A 26267-nucleotide genomic window follows, 5' to 3' on the forward strand; every position below is an offset into this window, starting at 1 on the left:
TGATTGCCTGACTCAGCACACACTGAGTCAGGCAAGTGCGGGGATCCCCACTTACTTGTGAGCACCATTTTGTGTAGAAATCGCAGGTAAGCTACTTATGTAAATTGTGATTTCTGCAAAATGGCAGCTGTAAGTAGCACCATTTATGCAAAATTACAGACATAAGTGGTCTAATTAGACCATTTACGCCTGTAATTTTGCATAAATGGTGCTATTTACAGCCTTCACTTTGTGGAAATTGCAATTTACGTAAGTAGCTTGCCCGCAATTTCTATGCAAAAAGGCGTCTCACGGGAAGAAGAGGAGTTACGTACCGTGTGCCCACAGACCATCCAGCGTCTCGTCCAGTGCACTGAACAGGGTTGGGTAAGTGGTGGGGATCCGGTGAGCAGCGCGTGGGGCAGGTGCAGGGGGGTTGCCCATCCCTAGTGCCTTGCATGAAGGGAACAATGTATATATAGGTAGTTATCAATGGCTCCTAGTCATGATGGCTATATATTACCACTAGTATCAGGGACAGCACACCTCTGTATGCCTTTTGCTAGGAATACAAGCAGGAGGGTGCTGTTGCGCTCATGTCCTGCTTGTGGGCTTCCCATGGGCATCTGGCTGGCCACTGTGCGAACAGCATGCTGGACTAGCTCACTCTATCATCTGATGCAGCAGGGCTCTTCTTACATTCTTAACCCTGGCTGTCCTGAGAATGTTTTATAACCACCTGATGTTAGGAAAGGTATTACAGCACTGAAATGTAGTAGATAATACTCTTGGATGTCCATCCTCTCCCCCCACCCTATTTTTTCTGCTAGATCAAATGAAAAATCCAAAAGATACATTATTCCATTCAGATATTTAAAAGGCCAATAATATATATGTTGAGTGTATTGTGCCTCTTTAGATAGAATAATTGTTCCTGCAGGCAAGCAAACTTTGAAGAGTGCTAGGGTACACACAGGAGTTTAACTGATTACTTGCAACCACCGCAATGTGATCATATGCAACTGTAAAAACATTTTATCAATTAAAAAAAAGGAAATTTGTTGAATGCCAGAAATTACTACAAAATAAATTAAACAACATTTGGAGGTACCATTAGTACAGTATTTTTACATAAATATGCGGAAATGTATTTTTCATTAGAAGAAAATAGAACTGGATACCCTTTGTGCGGCGAGAGGCTATTTGGATCTGTATACTTAATATTCAGTCCTTGGAGTAAAGAGTCTGCTCTGAAAAATAATTGCTCTATATTAAGGGCTTGCAGGATTTTGTACTATACGATATTATTTCTGTATAAGGGTGGCAATACCCTCTTTGTACTAACTGTTGCTTTATGTTTCTCTTTCCCATAACTATTGCCAGCAGACCTCTCAGATCTGCTTCACAGTTTACAGAAAAATACAGTCTCCCATATTCCCGAAGCATGCTGACCATGTATTTTCTGTTTTCAACTTGGCAGGTACGCTCATATGTATGCAAATATGCAAGAAAGAGGAAACATACACCAGGATCTTCAGTAAGTGACATATGCTTCCCTCTACTAAACCACAGAAAAGTTGAACACTTAATTCTCACAAAAAGCAGCTGAGGTGGTAAGTTAGTTCTTGGATAGTGCCACTTGAGACTGCAGAGGGAGGGTTCACATGACTGAATGATTCCCCCATGAAAGCACATTCCTACATTTAGGAAGCTAGCATATCAAGGGACAGGCTAGACTCTCTCTGACATCTAGTTTTCTATGTGAAGGGTATATCTGTTAAAGGAACATTCAGCCACGTGGGTCCCTACTTGCAGTCTGAAGTGGTACAGCCTAGGCACAGGTTTCTCACCTCAACTGCCATTTGTAAGGCCAAAGTTGACAGGCTGTGATTGGAAACATGAAGACCCGCTGCTTCTGGTAGTGCATGAAGCAGCCCTCAAGAGATGCCACCATGTGACTGCCTTGGATAAAACCTGGGCTGACCATTTATGGTCCTTCTGAAAGATATCTGTGTAGTTACAGGATTTCCATTTAAACAACGTATTCCAGAGCTACAGTAATCAAACAAAATCCTTAATTTCCAATGAAGGTGGATTAATGAGAGAGGTACTTTACATTCACAATGATCATCTAATACCTATCCCTCATAATTTGTGGATATGGCGTATTTCATTACAAGCCATTTATGAACTCCTCTTGGGAAACTGCCACACCTCAAAGTGTTTTTTCAGTTATTAATTGCATTTAATGTCACTTAATTGACTCCCTTCCTGGAAAATTCTTCAGATTTGGGTCTAGGGATTCCCTCTTGCTGAGTTCACTGATTCTGTGCTCATGGTCGATGTATAATACTGAAACAGATGACAGAATCAGTCAGCTGTCAAGGAGAAATGAGGGTGTGAAATACAAGGTAGGGAAAGAATAGAATATAGGCACAAATAAGATTCTATAATATTAGGTAATTGGTAATTGGTAGATGTAACAACACATTAGAACTTGTTACTAACATTGCTGAAAGAGCAATGGGGCTTTCTTCTGCGGAAGTGTGCACAGGATTGCAACCTACAAAATGTGGTATATTTGCTGTTTTCAGCTCCATTTTGTATGTTACATGCCAACAGCTGCATGATGTGATTCTACATGAAATTAGTGCACCTTTATTTTTTATACATAAACCCTTTCCACCCATGGCTACTGAACACCTTATCTTGAAGAATGGAAATGTGAGGTCAGTGACAAGTTCTACCACACTGGTTGGTTGTACTGTGCATAACAGAAAAAGAATGCTTTAAATAGTGCTAAGTACACTATAATGGCAGTGTAAATGTGTTCAACCGTATTATCATTTTTATGGCTATGTACTTGGGCCTTACTGTATACTATTAAGTACAGCTACAGTTAAAACTTTTTTTCAACTTTAGAACAGTTAGATTTATGTGACCAATGTTGACATTTTACTTCACATTGTAGTTATAGTAACTATCTCACTCTGAATATGTCAGGTAGTCAGATATCGCAGTGACACTACAGGTTCAGGAAGAGAAAGCAATGCTCTCACTGTGCACCACCAAAATTCTTCCCCAAAGAGACAGAGGATCTGACATGCCCAACATGCAGACTCTGACATGTACATTAATAACATTATTGTGAAGCAGATGGACATGCACACAGGGGCTACTGAAGTGGGCTTCTAGGATTGGGCCAAATGTCACATCATCTCCCAATGGGTGTGGCTGACCAATGGTAATCTGACCCAAGTGCGCCTTGCATGTTTATTTAACATCACCTTATTATTATGTATATAGCACCATCAATGTGCATGTACAGAATAAAGGTCTTCCAGATGCAGTTGTGAGGATGGGCTCCTTCTATCCCCTTATATGTGGTGATATGGGCTGCATTTCAGCTGGTGGTTATTTCAGCCAACATGGAAATGAAATTGTCCCTACAGATGTGTGAATCAGCAAAACTTGAGCTCAATGAAGTTCTCCAAACTCCATCTTGAAACTTGTTCCAACTTGAGTCCGTATCAGATTGCAAACTTTGTATTGTTTTGTTTTGCATGAAAATACGTGGTATTTTTGTGTGGATTTCCCCAAATGAACGCATTAATAGCGCACATCTTTGAAATGTATGCATTCTTCTCCCATTCTTCATTAAACCATATTTGTGCATATTTTTCAAAAGTACACGTGCAGTCAAAACACATTGCGAGCTCCAAAACGTACAGATTTTGGCCACAGATTGCATCCGAGTCTGTGTTTGGTCTGGAAGGTGCGAACTTGGTAAATCCTGATAAAAAATGAACTGAAATGAATTCCTCACACATCCCTAATTATCCCTCAAACTGACATGTCACACAGGGTTAATTCAAACACTGTTTTCCTGAAAAGAGGGCATATGCATTTCAGAACCAGAAAAACAGACATTGCTGTTCCTCAGAAGTGACAGTAGCATCTGGTTTTTGTGTGAGAGATTAATCTGCCCTCCAGAAACCACTTGAGCATAGAAGAGTCTGTCACACTGAGAACTCTAATTGCCTCTGAGAGTGATTCCCCTCCTCTGCTTCAGCTCCCTGCATTCCCTCAAGATATGCTCCAGAGACTTGGGGGATCCTCCAGAGCATTTTTTCAGGAAGTTGGGGGGGGGGATGTCAGGGAGTGAAGAACAGGGCAAAGTCCCAAGCTTTCCCCCAACCTTCACTGGAGTATTTTCAGTATTTTTTCAGCACCATGGAATTTGCCTTTGTTTTTCTGGTGGGGTACCACTACTACCCAGCTTGGAGTCCATGAGATACCATTCTATGCCTTTTGGATGCACTGCAACAGCTAGGGCAGGAAGAGCAGAAGAGGCTTAATTACACCCAGCTTTACTTGCATTCTAGGAAATGTATAAATCACGTCTAACTGCAACATTTATTCAGATACCTCTGAAAGCCCGAATATTTAAAGACGGCAAAGTTTTAAAACTGACCCAAAGTCTGAAATAAAGACAGCCACAATGGGCAATACTTGGGTAAATAAATATGTATTGTGTTTGAAACGAAAAGCTTTGTTATTCTACTGCTGGGCTGCAACAGCCCCACAGGAGCTGTTCTGGCTTATAATGCAAATCATATAATTTGGGACACACGTTATGTGTATTAAAAATGCAAAGCAAAAACTTTGTGAAATGCTGTTAATTGGCAAATGCCACTTTTCGAAGTGTAATTTTCTCAGGCATTTACTCTTTTTTTAATTTGGAAATTAAAATTAGAGTATGCAGAACATTTGCTGTAATTCATTTACTGGATCAAAATAGGTTTTGAGCTACAACAAACTGAAAAGGGCAGCATAAAATGAAAATTCCAGATTTACAAAATACATATAAATATACAAAGTAAGACAAGTTCCAACTTGGGGGGGGGTTGCTTTGTTTTATGTTTCCCCTTATTTCAGAGCAATTTCCTGTGTGCCAAATATCAGTTGCTGAGGTGTGACTGTGACATATGCTCCCATTATACCTATTGACTAGGGAGAGATCCCTATTTTCTATATCCCCGATAAATACCTGTCCCTGTATTTGCCTTTTGGGAAAGCCTTGCGAAAATTGTGTCACTGCGATTTGCTAGCATTGTCATTCCTTGGGTTCAGAACCCTCCTCAGGGTCTGAAATCAGTCAAGAGAAGGCTACCTGTGGACTCCAACTCCCATCAGCCACATCCAGCATGGCCAATGATCGGGGATGATGGGAGTTGTAGATCGCAAACATCTGGAGGGGCCTGCAAGTGGATCAATGCATCTGGTCTCTAGTGCCCATGTAGATATCTACATGAGTCTAGACACTAAGGCATGGTGCAGTGTGCACAGCCTGCCATTTCAAACACTGTGGCCACTGGGGATTATTTTATTTTGAAGTGCTCTTGATGGCATGTTGTAGGACAGTTATGGTTTTCAGGTGTATCTTTATCAGAAGAACAATCATCCTCTCAGCTTTTGAATCAGTGGAGGGCAGGTTGTTGAGAGTAAAAGAATATAGCATTCAGCAGGGTGGCAAAGAGTCATCTTTGGCAATGTTTAATTGTGGAAGGGGAGGGGGCTGTGTGAACTGATCATCATGGGTATCAGAACAGAGGTCATGTCTCTTGTTTTTATTTGTGAAATGTTGGAGAGGGTGCCTTTTTTTAATCAGATCTCTGGCCCTGTTCATGCCTAAAGCAGGCAGTGGTGTGATCCAATGTTAACATAAAAATGGACATAAATCATCTTATGCCATGTCTGTGCTACTTTTGGTGATGGTTTACAATGTTTTCTGTTAATCTTTTCATCCACCCCCATGGTTCAATGGTAATGAACTTTTACAATGTCCTGGAAAGAGAAATTGAAGTGCAAAGCTATGGGCCTTTTCAGATGTGATGCTAGTTTAGTATTATGTGTGTGAGCCTGCATGCGCCCTGGGCTCATGTGCTTCCCCCTTCCCTCTTCTCCTCTGGCAAGGCTGAGAGGAGATTAGGAATGTTTGCATCTGCATTTAAACTAACCAGAGTTCCACAAATTCAGATGTAACAGGGAACTCCGGTTAGTTTAAAATGCTTCCAATGTCTTCCTCGTAACCACAAAAGTGGGAAAGAGGAAGAGGAGAGCATGAGCCCATTGCTTAATGCATGTAACATTAAACCAGAGGCCTACCATTCCTTCTACAGCCATTCCCACCCATGCTTCTTGGAGCAATGTGCTTGCAGAAATAGATTCCTGGCTGCTACTGAAAATCACCTTTTCTCCAGTCAGAGGATAGTAAAACCACTAAAGGGGGAATTCCCGTCAACTTCCCCCTTTCTTTCAGATATACTGTTTGTTGCCACTAAACATGGCTCCTAAACAGGGATGTACAGACTGTGTAAAATCTGTTCTGTTTGTGTTTTTCAAACTGTCAGGCATCTTCTGTTCTGTCATCCACCCATCAACGGAACTGCAGGTTTAAGTTTCAAATGCAAATTTGTGTAAATGCAAATTTGTGCAAATTTGCATGTGTAAAAATGCACAAATTCCCACAAAATTGGCAAATCCCCCCATGCACATTTTCACGCTTTAGCCTATGGGGGAAATGCACATTTTCAGCTCTTTTTTTTTTAATGCATATTTTTTCTATGATGAAATTTGTGCAAAATTCCTGAAGGTTAGAAAAATGGTCTGCAAATCCTCAGAATCCACCCAATGGGGAAAAGCCAGTCCTCTGCAGAATCCGTTGGATGGATTCATAAAAATCTAAACTTCTCTGGTCCCACTGAAGATTTCCCAGCATTCCTACTCCTAACCCAATCCCAGGATAATTCAAGTGTGTGAAGGAGGAAACTCCCAGCCATATGCCTCCAAACTGTTACACATCTGGCTTGGTTTGTTCTGAGCTAGGGTGCTGGCAACTATTGCAATGTATCATTTATTGATTTAGCAGCATTAGTGTGCAGGGCTCTTAACAGAGTATAAGAGAATGTCTCTGCCTGGAGGAGCTTACAATCTAAAATTTGCCACAGCAGAACAATAGAGGAGAGGAAAGGAAAGAGAGAACTATATGCAGTTGTTTCAGTCATTCATGCTTAGGCTTAGTCACAGGTTAAGTTACAGAAGGTCATGGGAGCAACTGATATGGTGCATTTATGGTTAGTCATAGGGATGGGTGAATCTGTACCAGCCAAATTGAAAAGGTGCTGGTATTATTCCCAGCATGGAGAGAACCATGATGCATTTGCCTTACATACAGCTGTTAAAGATGAGGAACTGGTCAGAAAATAGAAGTGGCAATCCTAATTCAGCACACTAACATGGTTGAATACACAGGGATTCAAACCCAGACTTTTAAGAGCTACGCACTCAAAGGTCTGGACCTGGATGGACAAATCTGTCAGTTTCAATTTCTCCCACATTCAGATTGGTTTAATCTCAATTTATTTTTCTCCCAAATGTGGAGAACTTTGAGAATTTTGGTAAACTCTTATCAAAACTAAACTGATATTAAATTCTCACCCATCCCTAGTTGTGGAAATGTTCTGCATTCAGGCTTCTCTTGTAATCAGGTTGTTACGCAGTGCAAGCTTATCCATATTTACTCAGAAGCAAGCCCTGCTGTGTTCAATGAGATTCCGTGCTCCTCACCTCCGTGCTCTGGCCACCCTGCATTTTTGCTAGATGGGCAACTTAGCTCATTTAGCCATAGTGCTTTGGAGCAGAAGAGAAGGAGGCTGGGGTGAGCACAGGATGCTGTGCAAGGCAGTTTTCCCAGTCTCCTCCCCTCCCTGCTCTTGGGACTGCCTCCTTTTCTCCTTCTCCATGCTCAGGTTTCTGGGTGCGGAGAGGTAGCCAGTGCAGTTCTCTCCGCACTGGCTATGAGGGGGAAACGGCGGGGAGCATGGTTTACTACTGGCTCGGAGGTTGGAGACCTTTCTTCAACCTCAAAGCCAGTAAACCAAACAATTCTATCACCCACCCACCCCGCCGTGCCAGACACTGCCTAGGGGCTGTAGCATTGCTGTCTTACTCTCATGTACATGTGCATAGGATTGCATCCTCAGACTATTTATATACTAGATTTCAACTTTCTGCCTCTTGCAGAAGTTTTTGGACACTTTTGAGCCAAACAACTTTATTTAAATGATAAAGACTAACTGAAACATCAGCTAATGAAGCCAAGTTAAAATATTTGCTAAATAAATTAATACCTCCTAGAATCAGTTCCGAATATTAGCACTGGAACTCTACAAAGATGAGTTTCAATTCACCCCTCCCATCCCAGGTTTTCTGCCCAACTTCTCATACAGTTGCAATGACAATCCATGTTCTGAAAATCATCTATGAGAAAATGCAGGCTGATTACCTCTTTATGAGTCCAAACTGGGTTACCAAAATAGGGGCTATAATGGTCTAAATATAGAAAATCAGTGTTAGAAATCAGCAAAATCACAGGCTTATTACAGAACTTGAACAAAAGCTTTCTGAGAAAATTGCTTGGAAATATGTAAAACTATACCATCTCTCTCACACACCACAGCTCTCCCAGCATGCCAGATGCTAAATGATCATTTTCACAAAGTGATCTTTACAAATCATAAAAGAAAGGGTTTCTTCTGCATAGAAAATAATTAGGTTCAAACTCTTTCCCTCTCTCATTAGGAATTTCTTTATGAATTGGCACTGAAGATGACCATCTTTGTGTAATTGCAAAATGAGGGAGAGACTTCCAAAATTATCCCCACGGGACTGTTGGAAGGGAAAAACAGCCCACCAGACTACAAGTACTTCAGAAGGCATTTGGAAGAATATTTTATCTGTGGCACCAAGGATGGCCCATCCACAGGGGAATGCATAATCTACAGGGCTCACACAGTTGGCTACATCTCCAGGGTATAAAGCTGGTGACACGCTCGTCATTTTCAGAGTCCCAGAGAATACTGGGGCTGCCAAGTAGGTTGCCAGGTAACTATGCTATCACGCTTTCCCCAGCCCTGGCAGAATGCTGAGTTGGGAGTAGAGAGGAGCTACCAGAGCCAGCTGTATGCACAAGCACAATGCCATCAACCATGTAGCTAAAGGACAGAATGGAAGCCAGTCTGTGGAGAGGAAAGACCAAAGGGATAGGCAAAGGTAGAGCTGGGTCTGCCTAGTGAACTACAGCTTTACATACTAACACAGGCAGAAAAAAATATATTAAGACGTTCTCTGCTTTGTGCTTTTCTATATTTATTAGTATGATGGGCAAAGAATGGGGACTGTTCTTTTGTATCCAGGATATCCATTTTTCAGTTTTCAGAGCATATTTTCAAAATGAAGAAGCCACATCATAGGATTCCTAGACTTCTTTCTTCTCTTGGTGATGAAAGAAATTGGTAGCAAACCAAGTCTGTATGGGAGGATCAACAGGAAATCACTGGTAGTATATTGTATCTTCAGGATGAAAGAGGGGTGAGAGGTCCTTTGCACCAGTTCCACACCAGATGGACTCCAGTCAAGGATGGTGGTGGGAAACCTCATGCCCTCAGCCTGAATCTCGGTTGCCAGACCTCCCCATCTAGCCTGCCCCCTCTCCCACCAGGCCAGGCCTCCTGTAGGCCATGCCCTTACATGTGCCTTTCCCACAGCAATCTGGCAATGGAGGAAAAGACCCAGTGCACATCCCTCTGTGCAGAGAGAAAGGGGTAGCCCCCTTTTCTATACACAGAGAAGAAAAGAGAGAGCAGGTAGGGAGAGGAGAGAAGGGGCTGAAGCATGAGGGCAGGACATGAAAACTATAAAAACCTGGCAGGAGAGGTAAAAATATTAAGAGAAAAGGGGGTGGGGAAGATAAGAAGAGAGAACATGGGAGATCTAGTGAAAGAAAGTCAGAGAAGGCGGTGGGGAGGGGATAGATGGAGTGTTGCTTTGAACATGCCTGCTACTGGCACAGGGACTCCAGATCTGGTGAGAGCCTCAATAGCCTTATGGCTTCTTATTCAGGAGTAAATAGCCCTGGACTAGAAAAAGCAATACTTTGGCTATTGGGACTACCTGGGCACTCCCTCCAAAGAGGAAGGGTTAAGAGCCAGGAGAAAGCAGTGAAACTAAGGAAGGACAGTACAGTCTCTGTGCTGTGATGTTGGCAGACACGAAGGCTTGGATCCTAAGGTAAGTGAACTTAGGAAAGTTCGCAGAAGGTATGTTACTCCTCATACTCCTCCAGCATCTACCTGCAACCCACAAAAGCATCTGTGGTGGGTTGGAGGTCCTTCTGAACAATGTGGGGTATTGTGAGGGGACTGCTGAATGGAGGAGGGGATGGGAGACTTTACTTCTGTGAACTTTCTTAAGTCAACTATGATTTAGGACCCATTTGGGGTGATTCCCTCCTCCTACAGCAGCCCCATATATCCCACCCCACATTGTTCAGCATCCCGCACCCAATCCTTTAGAGTCACTTTCGGGGCGATTACAGGTTGCTGCTGGGGTCGGGGGAGAGGAAGGGAGAGGAAACTTCCCTTCTGTGCGCTTTTCTAAGTTAACTCAACTTAGGATCCAAGCCTATGACTGAATGGGTACATTAGAGATATTCACAGACTGCAACCATAAATGCCATACGCACGCACTGGATCACTGACAACATTTAAGAACTCCCAGCTGTTGTTGGAATAAGAGATTTGATTTAAGTGGTTTCATGATAAATGTTCGTACAATTCACATAGATAACGAAGGGTGGTGGTGGAGGGGAGAACCTCACATAGTTATTATGATGACCTAACTCAATTTAAGTCAATGAGGGTGCAATCCAATGCATGTTTAGACAGAAAAAAGTCCTACAGCTCCCAGCATGCATGCCCCAGCCAGTGGCCGGGGCATGCTGGGAGCTGTGGGACCTTTTTTCTGTCTAAACATGCATTGGATTGCACCCTTACTCAATGCTGAGTTCAGTGCATTTTACCTACTTGGGAGAAACTGACCCTTCCACCAAGATGAAATGACATAGTCTAGGACTGTAAAGGGAAGAGAGTGAAGGACGTGCTTGTATTGCCATCCCTTTGCAGATAAAATGGCCATTAAAAGTACGAAATAGAACAAAATGCCACTGTCCCTTAAAAGCTGGCCAAAGAATATGGCCCCCTCATCCCCCACAAGTGCAGGTCTGCTATTCCGTACTTGTCCTGTCATATTATGCTGGTTGACATGATCAGAAATGGCACAGATAACAACAGGATCAGAAGTATAAAACAAATGAACAGCGCAACACTCTGAAAACACCTTTCTCAGGATGGATGTCTCCAGGGCACTGCGCCCACAACCATGGTAGAAGCAAACCTTATTCCAACTGACCTAGGTCTGATCACTTCCCTTTAATGGGCAGAAAGGGTTTCTGCAGGAACAGCGAGGAAAAGAGAATAAATGCCTGATCATTAACCAAGCTGGAGGATATAATGAAAGCGAAAGGCCATGGACAGCACTCAATTTCTGAGGCCAAACATTGCAAATGAGTCAGCATAGGCGTGCGTACAGGGTGTGCTGAGTGTGCCCAGGCACATCCCAATGTCTCCCCCCCCCAAAAAAAAAGTGGCTTTGCATGTTAATTTAATGGCATGATATGCTCTTTTAGTTTTAAAGTATGGATTGTTGTACTATGCAATAAGCGCCGAATTGCGTAATATAGATGTTGTAGAAATGTATAAGAAGCCCGCATTCACTCGTAGCATGCGTCCCCACCACTGCGGCCATGTTACTGTTGGTCCTCCCCTCCCCTTCCAACGACTATTCTAGAAAATTCTTTGACCTATATAAGCAGCTGCACAAAAGAAAAGGTATTTTGTGTCACATTTCTTAAGTTTGTATTTTTAAGTAAAGTTTAGTTGTTAATTTTTAAAAAAACAAGTTTACTTAAGTTTTAGTTTCTCCAGTTTGTTTGATGAATAAAAATAATGTCCTTTATGACTGAGTATTCAATAAATGTTCACCTTTAAAAAAAATCCCTGGGTACATACCCTAATGAAATGTGCTGTGCACACCTATGTGAGTGTGTGTGTGTATGTGTGTAGGGGGTTTGGTTACAGTTTTGGATTAGGACTGGAAAGACCCAGATTCAAATCCCTGCTCAGTTGCAACACTCACTGGATGAGCTTGGGCCAGCCATACACTGTCAGCCTGACCTCATAGGGTTGTTGTGAAGACAAAACTGGATTAGGGTGGGTGGGCCGGGGAACCTGCCTTTTGGTCCTGACAGGAAAGGGAGGACATCAGTATAGAGGCAGGGTGGGGGTGGGGCAGCGGATTAAAATGTCTGCCTACAATTTCACCAGACTAGAAGACGTCTCACTTGCAATGACCAATCCGTTTAGGATATTGTACATCCATATATGGGTGGGGAGGGAAAAATTATAAAAGAGCAAGGAGAGTAAACTGCCATTAAAATCCCATTGGCCGACACAGTCAGAGCAGCTTATCTACATGGTGATGCTGGAAGGGGCAACCCTTCTTTACGCTGAAAGGAGTTCTAGGGTATTTGAGCCAATCCCTTGTTTCCCATCACTCTGTGTTTGTGAGTATCCACTTGTACACACCCATTGCAATTGTCATGGTATTACAGCATGTTTTTGCCTGAGATGCTGCTGCAGTTAATCAAGAGTCCCTGATAATAAAATAAGATTTTTTTTTTAAAAAAAAGGATATTCATTTCAAGAAATATTACTAAAACTGCTACAGCACAAGATTCTTTTTTTTTTATTTTGCTTCCAGCAAATTAATTTAAATAGTATCTGTTTTCCCCCTTTTCTGCTCTAGCTGTTTAGAATTCAAGTCAGGTTGAGAAGAAAAATTCAAGAGCTCATATTGCCTAAGAAAAGCTTTTGTCAGTAAGGGATTGTGGGAGCTTTGGCAGCCAAACTTCACTTCAGCTGCTAACGCCCCCATTCCGTATTGCAATGTAATGCAGCTATGTCGCTCTGTTAAATGTAGAGGGCAGACTATAAGAAGTGTCAAGGTAAAATTTAAGGTTGGGGACCAAAGGTCAACCCCCTCACTGATGACCTACAGGGGAAAGACCTTCGCCCCCTTGTATGTATGTATGTTATGTATTTACTACACATTTCTATCAAAAATTGGCACTCAATGAAATCTGCACAAATTGAGGAACAATTTGCAAAAATTGCTTTTTATGCATTAAACAAACAAACAAACTGGAAATCCCTGAGCTGGCCCGACTCAATGCAGATCAATTTGGGCCAGCTCCAGGAAAACAAGCTGAAGTCTGGGGGCTGAACTGATTCAAGCTCAGCAAGCTTCACCCCCTGGATGGATTCCTTCGACATCTCTAATTTTACCACACATCTTCTTCCTGTCCCCATGGGAACTAATGGAAGTGGGCAAAATTCTCCCAAGATAGGGGTGATATTTCCAGCTTCCAGGGAGCTTTCCTTGAACTTCTTGTTGTTACTTCCATTGTTGCTTGTCCTAGTGGCTTCCCCGCCCCCAGCAACTGGATTCTTCACTTCACACTAGCACTGTTCTTCTTCCACTGTGTCTGTCTGAGTGTTTGCCTGTCAAGAGGGTGGTTGTGTGCAGGATGCTTGCCATGGGATCAAGGCAGCTGCCTGCAGAGACCTCTGGAGTACACAGCTTTCATTCAGCTGGGCTTGTACCATGGTGGTGTGGTATCTCTGTGATTTACAGTCGTGTATTGTCCACATGGTGGGGTAGGGTGATGTCACAGAGGCATTCTGCCATTGCCTTATATGGCTTGGTACCTTCGGTGCCTGGCTACAAGGTGGACATCATCAGTTTGTACCACCATGACTGCTGGGCATTGGTCCGGGCAAGCCCAAAACATTTTGCTGCCTTTCATTCCATATACAAAAGGACAAGATGGTACCCCCTTTCATTCCATATACAAAAGCTGACTGGGCAGGCAGTTGAATCTTTCTTCGACACTGGCAATGTGATAGTATCCTCTACTGCACCTGAAGGCAGGAGGCTAGCTTAGGGCAGGCGACATGGCCCACAGCTCTTTCCTCCAATACACTCCTGCCACCTGCCAGTATTTGCCACCTGAGGCAACTGCCTCACTCTGCCTAATGGTAGGGCTGGCCCCGGCATTGGTGGTGTTGCCGCAGATACTGTGAGTATGTCTGTTGGTATTGCTATGTTCTCAGTTGTTTGAAGAGGTATCATTTTGCTGTTGACTTTGCTGATCAGAGCACGTAGGCTCCTGACTATATTATGCCAATGTTATGCCCCCATTAGCAACCACCAGCATAGCAGGACCATTGTTTTGACCTGTAAACCATCGCACTTACTCGCAAACAAGTTAGGAACATTGGTTCATTGTTCATGTGCAGTGAGCTGTATTTCAAAGACAATGGTTGCCAACTGAGCTATCACACTAACTACGTTTTATGAAGGACACTTAAGACTTCTAAGAGTCCACTGGAAATGAGAAGGAGCCAAATTCAGACTGATCTATATGTAACTGCTTTGGAAAGTTCAAAGAAAACAGTGTGCCTCCTTTGTATGTCACTGAACAGTATTTGAATTCTAATATCAGTTGGGAGCTACAGAGGAAAGCCACATTCATTTCCTTTCTGTAACAGAGTCTGCTGCGTTAGCAAAGGATTCAAAACACAATATCTTTCTAAAGCTAATTTTGCTTTCATGCCTTGTACTTGAGTCCACGAGATTCTGAACATTGCCACACAGCACAAGAGCCATATGAAAAGGAACCCCAGTTCTAAACACTGAAGTTTTAGAGGGTCAGAGTCCTTCGCCCCCAACCTCGCTGACTTTTCTTACTGAATTATGATTTGCTGCTATTTCCTTTCCTATTTGCATCTCCAGTGTCATCCCTACTTTGATCTGTGAGAAGAAAACCAGAGAAGGTCATTTCACACACATCACTGTGATGAGGGAACTCCCAAAACATGTTGGGTGCATTCCCCTGAAAAAGTGACAGAGACAAATGTTGCTAGCTCCAGAAAAGCATTAGGAAGAAGAGGCAGATCCACAGATCAGAACTCAGCTGGGAGGTCTACTACACTAGAGCAAGACTTGAGTGTTATGCTGACTTCTTCCAGGAAAGCTCCCAAGACCCAGCACTGTCTGAACTTGGTACCCTTTTCCAGGAGCATTCCCCAAGAACTTGTCAAATTCTTACCCCAGCTTCTGTGAGAGTGGATATCTGTGAAGGTGCTGAAAAATTTCCATCATCATCTAGAAGACCTGGGTTGTTGTTGTCTGTCAAAGACCTGGGTTGCTGATGTTCCTCTGCCTCAGAGGCAAAGTCAGGTTTGCCATAGTGTGTACACTCAGTAGAGAGAAGCAGCTAATCACAGCTCCCTGTCAAGTGTACCTGTATGATACACACTGCCCATATATATTTTATAAGTTGGAGGTTTTTGTTACTGTTGCTCTTATTTTAAATATTTTATGCTGCTGTTTGAATTAATTGTATTTCATACTTTAATGCTTTGACATTTCGCCATGTAAACTACCACGAGGAGTTTTACATGGCAAACTTTCACCTTGAGAGGTGGTAAATACTTTAAATACATGTATACATATGTACATGTATGTATATGATGGTGTGGGGGCGCAAGAGCTCATAGGGATGCAGCACTGGCATTTTTTGAGTAGCGGGGATGCTGATGTCTTCTGCCACGCCCCTTAGAATTCCCAGTTCCCTCTAACTTTAGCTGCAATCCACACAATAGCTGAGGGGAAATTAATTTTCCTAGCAACAATACATTGGCTGTGCCTGAGGCAAGCGGCGGGGACTCAAAGGGGCTGCTGCTTTCCCTCCATTGTCACGTGACAATGCAAAGCATTTGGGGCTGGCTTGGTCTTGAATGGGCAATTAAGACCCATTAGCTTTACCAAAGACCTGCCCGGCCCCTGGTGGAGCTGCCGGCCCCTGGTGGAGCTGAAAACTGCTGGAACTGGGTTGCTGATACGGATCAACACAGCTGCTTGAACTTTTGGACTCTCCTTGGGGGTGTGGCTATCGGGACTATCACAGTGAGTGCCTGCTCTTCGAAGTTTATCACCACACCACTGATAAATAACTATCAAGACATTTGGGACATTATTAACTATTTACACATAAAGCCATAATATTTGCATGAAACATTCTGTAAAGCCATTTGTTCAGTAAAGCAATTTGTTCTGGACATTTCACAGCCTTGTTTAGCCGAGAATCATTGAAGGAGAGATAAAATTTGGCCATCAGGCCTATTTTATGGGCAGTAGATTCAGGACAGACAACAGAAAATGCTTCTTCATACAATGTATACTTAACTTGTGGAAAGAGTTGCCCAGAATGTAGTGCTGACCACGGGCCTGCCTGGCTTTCAAGAGGGTTATAAAGGTTCAAGGGGGACACATCTATCAATGGCTATTAACCACGGTGGCTAAATTGGACCTCTCTGTTCAGAGGCAGCATGATGCGGCCAATCCATGCGCTACCTCAGTATGGCATGAAGACAACAACACCGCTCACATTGCTTTTGCTTGTCCCCCAGAATCTGGCATTTGGAGCCCCCTGCTTGTAGGTTTCCAGACGGCATCCCGCTGAGCACTGGATTCCTGATGAGATGGACTTTTGGTCTGATCCAGAAGGGCTCTTCTTAAGTTCAGAGAATTAATAAGACTTTCCCTTTGATTTTTCTCAATCCTACACTTCCTTAAACACACACACACACACACACACTACTAAAATGAATTCTTCATGCTGCTTGCCCAGTACGCTAGCTTTTATTTTAAACAATTACTTCTGTTGAGAAACGCTGAGTTTCGTCACATTTTTGCTATGTCTCTGAATTATCACATTTTATTGGTTTTCATAATTAAAATGACTGCTAGTACAGTACTAATTGATTTCATGATGAAACAATTAATGGCAATTAATATTTAAAGCCATTAGCATCAGTAATTTTTCCTCCAGCTGTCATTTGCTGTCTCTTAATTCATGCCCTTAGGCAGAAGATGTAAAACAGCAAAAACTTTCCTTGACCAGATGTCTGCAGAGGCTGTTTCCTCTCCCTGTACAGAACTGCATGTGTTTAACATTCCTTGGTATTCTGGTCACTTTTTAACGATCTGCTATGAATACTTTTGTGTCTTGCCAGTTTTCACTCTTTAGTTACCTGACTTCTGCTTAATAATCATGAAAGAGTTTGCAAGAGTATTCTTTAGGGATGTGTGAGAGAGAGATTTGCCCCACTGAGGTGTTGTTGTGTGTTGTTGTTTACAGATTTACTCGATTCGCACCTCCTAGCCCCAGACACAATTTGCAGCTAGAAATCCATACACTTCCAAGCTTGCAGGGCATTTCACACAATAGAAAAAAAAAAATGTTTGACAATATGCACAAATGTGCAAAGAAAAATGTATATATTTCCAAAATGCACACAAAGAAGTTTTAGTCAATGGATTGATTGGTCAAAAAATGCATACAGAAATGTGCATTAAGAATGTGTATGTTATGAAAAATGAGTACAAATTTCTCTATGGATTATTTAAAAATAAATAAATTCCAGGCTCATGCACAGAAAGAAACAGGATGGAACACATGGGACAGACCTCAACAATGCAACGATCTCAGCAAGGCCAAAACTGACAGATCTATCCATCCCTCATATTCATTCAGGGCTGTACCCAGGAAAATAGGAATATATATTTAAATACCTATTTTCTCCCTTGCAATCATTATTATGTTAACACTGGCTGGATCTTATTTGACTAAGCAACATCAACATTCATCGCAAATCATAATCTCTAAATTCCGGTTGTTTGCATTAAGCAAACGTGCTGCTGTGAAAATATAAGAAATAAGGGTCAATATCCTATATTGCCCCTGTGCCTCTGCTGATTCTCTTGCGCAAGCAGAACCAACCGCTTACACAATAGGAACTATGGTGGGACATGGGAGAGGGCCTTCTCTGCTGGCACCCCAGTTGTGGAATGCCCTCCCCTTGGAGGCCTGATTGGCGCAGACATTGGTCTCATTTTGGTGCCACGTTAAAACATGGCATTTTACCAAAGCCTTTGAGGGCTAAATGAATTGCCTAAAGTTGTACACTGTTTTCATTGTTTTAGGGAGCAATCCTATGCGGATAGACAGCTGCCTCTGAACTCGGAGGCGGCCGCCTATCCAATGCATGGTGGGAGGAGCGCAGAGGGCATTGTCTCCTCCATGCTCCAGCTGCTCTGCATTTGTGGCCAGATGGCCAATTTCGGCTGTCTAGCTGTGCCATCGGAGCACTGGATGGGCAGGCTGGATGACACATAGGAAGTGTTGTACCGGCACTTACGAACACCCCCTTTCCCCCCGCTCCATGCTGCTCTTACAAGCGCAGAGCATGGAAACGATCCGCACTGCCTACGGGGTGGCAGGGTGGGGGGTGGGGAGGCGGTTCTCCAGGAACAGACCAATCCCTTGGTTGTCTAGCCACTGTCTAGAGGCCATAGGATTGCACCCTTATTGTTTCAGATTTTTTAAATCAGTATTAGCTTGTTTAATGGTTTAATATGCTTTTAGCTGTTTAAATTGTTCATTGTTTTATACTGTTTAAATTTATTTTATCTGTACACCGCCCTGAGATCTTAATGATATAGGATGGGATACAAATGTTTCAAATAAAATAAATAAATAAATACATACATAACTTTTTGTTTTACATATGGTGCTTCACAGAGAGTATTGAAAAAATTATAAAAATATAACCATGGTACAACTTAAACTTAAAGTAGACACGAAGTCTCTTAATGTAGACTTATTTCATTTTGATTGATATCAAGAGGAAAATTAGGCCTGTGTTTAGTCTCTCCAATTGAAATCAGTGGGACTTAGAGGTCCTATGTTTAGCTGGATTGTGCCACCTTCTTTTTTTAGCTCACAACTACAAAGACTCAGACTCTACCTTTAGACTGACTTCCCAAAAGTGTCTGACAAAATGAAACATAACTTTCTTGCTTCCCAATCTAAACAAGAGGTGGAATTACATGAGAAGGGAATTCCAGGACTCTGGTGCAACAACCTAGAGAGAGATCTTGCAAGAGCAACCAAAGGTGAACCTACCTCAAAGAAGTGAAACATTCCCTTAGGTTGTAATGAAGAAAAAAACCTTCATTCAAAATTGCCTTGGAAAACTGGATTAAATCCCACCACCATCCCCGTTCTGGAGTCAGTTACATTTCATTGTGACATTGCCAAGAAATGTAACTGCATTTTTCAATTACCCATTTCAATAATTTGCTCTCATTTCAGCAAATGGGACATTGACACAACCGTACTTCTGGACTGGTGCCACACATGCAAGATTGTGCACACTATGGAAATCAATAGGACTACTCAGGGCATGAAATTTAGCAAGTAGTAAATCTTTTCATGCTTAAGGTCTTAATCAATCAATACAGGCCAAATGCAAACAGATTTAAGGGTGGTCAGACATTGATTCTGAACTGGTTTAACTCAATTAATTGAACAAACTGATTTTGGTTAAACTAGTGCCTGTTAATGCTATTGGTATTTTATCCCTCAGTATGGGTGTGTAATGAGGTCTAGATGCATTCACAAAGAATAATTAAATCTTTATTGTTTCATTTCCTGCAATTCAACAATATTTACTCTATATGTGTAACAAATGTTGAATGCTAGAATGAGCTGGGTACTCCTAACCGAGGCTCCTGAATTGCTATGACAACAACCATAGCATTACACAGCAATGGTAATACAGGTCTGCCCAATATACAGACCAAGTGCTGCTTGCTGACCTGTCCCTGAATTTGTGCAGCCCCAGGTGAAATTTCAATTATCCATCAACATTTGTGGTCTGCCTATTTATCGTTTCTTTGGTGTGTGATCCAAATTTTCAGTGTCCAGTGCGCTTGTGCAGACTGTGGCATTCTATCACCTACCACTTTATAGACAGCATAGGAAGAGACTTGGTAGCAGAGAGCAAGGAAGGAAGCATGCAAGCCATACAGCAGAGCACTTGTGTTTGACCCTCTGCTGGGAAACTCAGATGGGAGTGAAAATTGTACCAGAGAAGGAAAAAGATGCACTTCAAGCAGCAGTGCAACTCTACATAAAACTATTGGGAGAGATCATCTGGATATTTGGTCTGAGGAGTCACCAGTATGCAGATAACACCCAGCTTTATCTCTCTTTGTCATCAGACGAAGATGAGGCTGTGGCTGTCCTGAACCAGTGTTTGGTGAAGTAATAGATAGGATAAGGGTGAATGAAGAGAGAATCGACCCAGACAAGCTGAAGCAATTGTTGCTTAACAGATCATCTATCCAGACAGAAGGTGTTCAGCCTGTTCAAGACGGCGTTGCACTCACCCTAAAGCAGGGGTGCACAACCAGAAGCCTGGGCACTTCATACAATCCTTATGCCTTAACAGTGGTCCCCCAGTGTGCTTTGACCTCTCCATCACCACTGAATGCACCCTGCCTACCGAATGTATCATTGCCCCCAGAAGTGTGAGAGCTCCATTGCACAAGTGGTGGGCACTAATTGTGCAATGGAATCGGTGGAAGAAAGGTCGTGGATGGGCAATGTTTGATATTGCTCAAAACTTTAAAAAGTGCCCTAAAGTAAATTTTCTTGTCCCAGGAATCCACAAGTATTTGACCTGAAATATGTGAGGGAAAAATTGAAAGCATGCTTAATGTGATTTAAATGTTATATTATATATACTTTTTAAATTGGTATACTTGTTAGTAGGGATGGGCAAACCCCCTGATGTCCAGTCTGGGGGGGCGGGGGTCCGCTGCAGGGAAATCCAGGCCTTTACTGCTGCAATTTACATAGAAAGAAGTGTTTTATGGACAGAAATGCCATAAACTATGCAATTTATGACCATAGTTTTCCCGTGATAGGCTAATGGCAGCCACCATTAAACTATTGTGCCTTTTAGACAGCTGGAGAGCCACGCCAGAAGCTACAGTGAACATGGCAGGTAAGGGGGTGCCAGTCCACTGTGGCGTTGCACTCACCCTAGAGATCAGATTCCTGGGAATTCAGCCTCATTTGGGTCTGCAGCAGATTTCTCCAGCACCCCTCCTTGTTAGTACTGAAAGACAAGAGCATGTACTTCCCTTACATTGGTTAAATTTAAGGGGGAAAACCAAAGGTGCTGAAAACTATTGACCTGTTAATACATTTTAGCAACCCAGAGAACCATGCGTGACAAGCACTCATCTATTGCAAGAGAGTTCAGCTCTCTTCCACTGAGGTTGTTGGGGCACCTTCGTTTTTGCTGTCATTACTTATTAGTTCCATTTCATGCTGACCTGACACGTGTATCTATTTCAATGACATATGTGTACTTTCTCAAATACTTGCTAGGAATAATCACCTGGAAAACATTAATTACAATTTTGAAACTGCCAGGCTTGCCTAATATTGTATTTGCAGTTATCATCCATTCATTGTTACGAATGAACTTCTGAAATAGAAAAAAATCCACCAAAAAATGAGGCACTGGGGAAAAAAAGAGTCCAGCCCACATCACTGAGAGTAAGTCCAATTCAAGTCAGTGGGAAAAGGCCATAACTCAGTGGTAGAGGAGAAGCTTTGCATGCAAACAAGGTTAGTCTCTTGCATCTCTGAGTAGGATTGGGAAAGACCCCTGTCTGAGAACCTGGAATAGATGCTGTCAGTCAGTGTAGTGGATATTATTCAGATTTACTTCACGCATGCAGCATCAGACTTTACGAAAGAAAATCTATTTGAGGGCAGAAAGAGAACTGGATTATCTCACCCAGAAGTTATTTTATCATGTTTGTTAAGCCATTAAAATAAACTATTAAAATGTCCTTTATCTCCAGCTAGTTCCTTCACCTAAGGAGCAAATAAATCAATGCAATAAAATGAGGTGGGGGAGATAAAAGAACTATATTCTCTCAGTCCGAAAATTTACCTGATTCTTCTTGTCAAATAACACCCCTGCTAGATGCCTGCATCTTTTAGCTAGAAGCATCAGTCAGGCTTTAAGATCCTGATCATTTTACATTCTCTGCAGGATTTTAGACAGAAACCCCTCCTTCAGTCTAATTAAGTTTGCAGTCCATAGCCAGTTACTTGGGAGTAAGCCCCATTGAATTCAGTGGGACATACTTCTGAAATACATACGGGTAGTACTGGTACACATGCACGTGTAGGATATATAGGCCCAAAAAGGCTTTTCTGTGTTTAATGTAGGTGTGTACTCCTCTTCAGTTAATACAAAAGTGAGAAGTGGCTGTGAGGATTATATGTGGATTATGCACTCCAGAAGAACCAAAGTGCCTGGTGATGAAGCACCAATCCGTGACACAATTCTGCCAGCCCTTAGCCCAGTCTTCCCTAACCTGGTGCCCTCCAGATGTGTTAGACTGCAACTCCCATAATTCCCAGACAGCATGGCTACTGGCCACACTCACTGGGAATGATGCGAGTTGCAGTCCAACACATGGAAGGCACCAGGTTGGGGAAGGCCGCCTTAATCTTTGACGTATAAAAGAAGGGGATATGCCGAAGCCTCCCCATGTCTCGAATGAACGCATGGAGGGGGTCACGGGGCTTCACAGGCTAGCCCAATGCAGTGCTGCCACAATCCCCCAGGGAATGTCCACTTGAAATTTGCCAGAAAGAATTCTCTGCATGTAGAGATGTGTACACAGACAGCTCCTATGTGCGAGGAGGGACCCTGGCCAATCAGCGTCCCTCCCTGAGCTTAGGAGCTTTCCACACATAAATCTGAGCAAGCGAGAGAACGTGTAATGAGTGGGATGGACAGACTCATCTCTGCCCGGGGAGTGGGGGAGCTTGATGAGCTTCCCCCGCCCCGCTTGCATGCCCTGAGCTCACTCAGCATGCCTCCCTGCTCACCCCTTATCCCCGATGAGCCATGCAAGCCTCCCCTCCTCTCTGCACCAAGGACTCTGGCAGTCAAGCCCTTGTGTTTTATGCGCACAAGAGTTTGCACCCCCAACGCTCTAGCCTTGTCCTCCTTGGGAGGAGGACAGGACTACAGGGCTTGGGTGCTGTCAAGGCCCCTCCTGCCCAGACCACTTGTCAAGGGTTTCCCTCACAGCCAGCAGAGGCAGGACAGATCCTGGAGCAGCACGTCCCGCAGCGTGGGGACAGGGCTAGAGTGCTTGGGCACTACCAAGGCCACTCCTGCCCATGCTGGTTGTCAAGGGCTTCCTTGACAGCCAACAGAGGCAGGATAGGTCCTGGCACCACTGTCATCATCCCACAGTTTGGCGAGCAGGGTCTGAGAGGCCGGACGGGGTGTGTGTGTCCATCAGTCCCCACTCTCTCCTTCGACTCCTGCACCATCCCTAGTAGTGAGTTTGATTTTGGAAGAACTGGCAAGAAGTCAGGTTTGAACTTACACAATGTCCTATAGGCTGTTTGAAAGTATAGAGACATGTTTGGCCTAATCAGCAGCTGTATAGTTAATTAGGAAGGCCTCTCACATAGGGCAGTAAGTTACAGCTTCATCTTGAAGCTGTTTTGGCCAGCTGTGTGATGTCATCCTGGGAGAGAGATAGGTTTCACTTCCTGTGGGAAGGAAAGCCCCCATTTCCCCTGTCAGCTCCTGAGCTCAGACAGAGAGAGAGAGAGAATGAGAGAAAGAGACCTACACAATCCATCAGGCTAGTTTCGCTCTTTGGTCTCACTCCAAGGAGGAATATGTGCACTACCAGCCTGGAGAAACTTGTGGCCCTAGTAGGGATGTTAGAGAAATCTGCTGTGGATTCAAATGAGGCTGGATTCTTTGGAATCTGGCCTCAGGAATCTGTGGCAGATCAGCGTCACTTACCTCTGTTCCAGAAGGACTGGAGGTGGAACTGCATTCAGCTACTTCTTCCGCCGGAGTTGTTCGCCTCCTCCATGCCAATCGCCATTTTTCTTTTTTTTAAAGGTGATCGGCAGGATGTCCCCATAGACTTATACGCAAAATAGAGCAGCAAATCTTGCATATAAGCCTATGGACACATAGACTTCTACGCAAGATTCACGGCTGTATGTGCGTATAAGTCTATGGGCACATCCTGCCGATCACTTCTTTCTTTCTTTTTTAAGAAATGGCGATCGGCGCAGAGGAGGCGAACGGCTCTGGCCAGCAAGGTAAGCGGCCCTATAGCTGGTGCAGCTCTGCGGAATCCTCGCAGAGCAGAGCCACTCCGGATGATTCCAGGGGGGGGGAGAGGATCGCATCACCTCCCCCCCCACGGATTCCCCACTGGAACAGACGGTGGGGAATCTGTACACCCCTAGGCCCTAGGAATGACTTCTCATCTGTCTTGGGGACCCAGATAGACACTCAGCTGTGACAGCTTCATTGGCTGATGAAGGGTGTGAGCTTTCTTTGTATATTTATTCTGCATCCATTTTCTATCAATAAACTGTCATCCTTTTGCACATGTGGCTTTCTTTCATCTTGGTAATCCAAAAGAATATAATTTGACTGGGACCTGACAGATTCAGGACCCCAGATCACTACAGAATGCTTTCTAACATCAAAGAGACATTAATCAGGGCAGTGCAGTGGCAGTGCATGGGGTGAGCCCACAAAGTTCCACAACTGTGTCCACATGTGCATTCTGTGCGGGGGGGCTGCATGCAGCCCTCTAAGGGCACACTTGGTTTGGGGACTGACCTTCCTGATTTAACACTTAGATCCCAAGAAATATATTGGGCAATACCCAAAATTATCCAAGTGGACTTCTGTTCATGAAGCTGGACTTCTCCTCCCCATACACCATCTTGTATACCCACCAAATCTGCTCTGAAGGGTCACCCAACCCCGGGGAGTGGCACGTGGAGACTGTAGGGGGAAGGGTAATCCATCCCATCAACAGTGTCCATTCCACTGGCAGATAGTCACCTTTGGATTTCACCCAGTGGAAGGAACTGCTAAATGGTTCAATTCCTTGTCAGGAGTAAGTGCTTCTCAATGGAGATATCTAGGCTCCTGCAGGCACGTGGTGGACCTAGTTCTCTTCCCTGCCATAGTGTTCCAGGCAAAGTGGAGCAGTTAATTCCTTGAGTACCCGGAGTGTAGAGCACTAATGTCCATTAAGTCACACTATTTATGCCAAATAAATTTCTGCTTACAGTACACCTGAGTTCTATACACCCAATAATTCAAAGCAGGTTCAAACCACTTTGCAAATAAACACTGGGGAAAAAGTTATAGCAGCATGATGAGAGCAAGTATCTACCCGTTCACAATTAATCATTCCAGTTCTATGTGGAAAATAAACAGAAAACCCTCTTTACTTAAAATAGGCAACTGGTTTTTTAAAAAATCTCTGAAACATCCCACCAGTACAGGTGGATGGGTCGAAAACATACAGAACGACATGTCCATTTCCTATCTACCATCCTGAAGGTACCTTTTAATAGCATTCTCCCACTATTTATGTGTATGTGTGTTTAGCCTCAGTAGTCAAAGTATTTGTTTTTTCCCCTCCCTCTTCGTGGAAAATCACTGCAACTCTAGTATTATGTGAAAACACAGAGCATTGATTCCCAATGTGGCACATTATCTCCAAATGACTCAATAACGGAATGCTGCAGAACAAGCAAATGAGTAGAATTAAATCCATAGAATGCAAACACCTCCCACAGTTTATGCTGAATAGCTTAATAACGTCTTAAGTATTCCATCAACTGTTAAAAAATGGCAGCATTAGATTTCACCATGTCTTTTATGAGTGAAGAATGTTTCTTCAGATAAAAAACCAAAATTGGCTATTGAATGCCCTGCAGCATGTCCTCATTTAAGATCCCAGTGACACCTTTAACTATGCTATGAGGCTTTAAGAAAAGAAAAGAAAAGAAAAGAAAAGAAAAGAAAAGAAAAAGTGCTGGGGAGAACTAAGTCTTGTCTGAACATCACTTTGATATTGTGAAGAATCCTACATTATCACAGTTGTTAATTAAAATTAATACAAATGTCCAAATTATAAAACAACAACCTAACAACAACAACCCTGAGGAAATTAATGCAGCACCCAAAGTCAATGGAATTTATTAAAATACTTTCATTGGCATCATTGGCAAGCAGTTTCTTCTGCTTGGTTGCTAGGGATGTTGCAAGCACTCAACAGTGGCGCGGAGTCCAATGGACTCCCCCCCCCGGCCCCTCGGACACTGCTTGCTGAGCCACGGGGTACTTGCAGACATGCTTGCTGAGTGCCATGCAGTCCAGGAGCGCCCGCAGCCGCTTGCTCCTCACTATGAACCGCCATTTTTACACAAGATTGGGGCTCTGTAATTTCCGTATATTTAATGTTGCACAAAATGGCAG

The 26267-nt window shown here is 43.2% G+C and overlaps 1 protein-coding gene across 1 annotated transcript in view; it reads right to left on the bottom strand.

Annotated features, from left to right (window-relative positions):
- ERBB4 (erb-b2 receptor tyrosine kinase 4) overlaps positions 1 to 26267 on the bottom strand; it is a 719874-nt gene that overhangs the window by 596476 nt on the left and 97131 nt on the right. The window lies entirely within an intron of this gene.

This window comes from Heloderma suspectum, chromosome 1 (assembly GCF_057233095.1).
Source record: "Heloderma suspectum isolate Gila_16-S chromosome 1, 16-S_ref, whole genome shotgun sequence".
Classification (NCBI taxonomy): Eukaryota; Metazoa; Chordata; class Lepidosauria; order Squamata; family Helodermatidae; genus Heloderma; species Heloderma suspectum.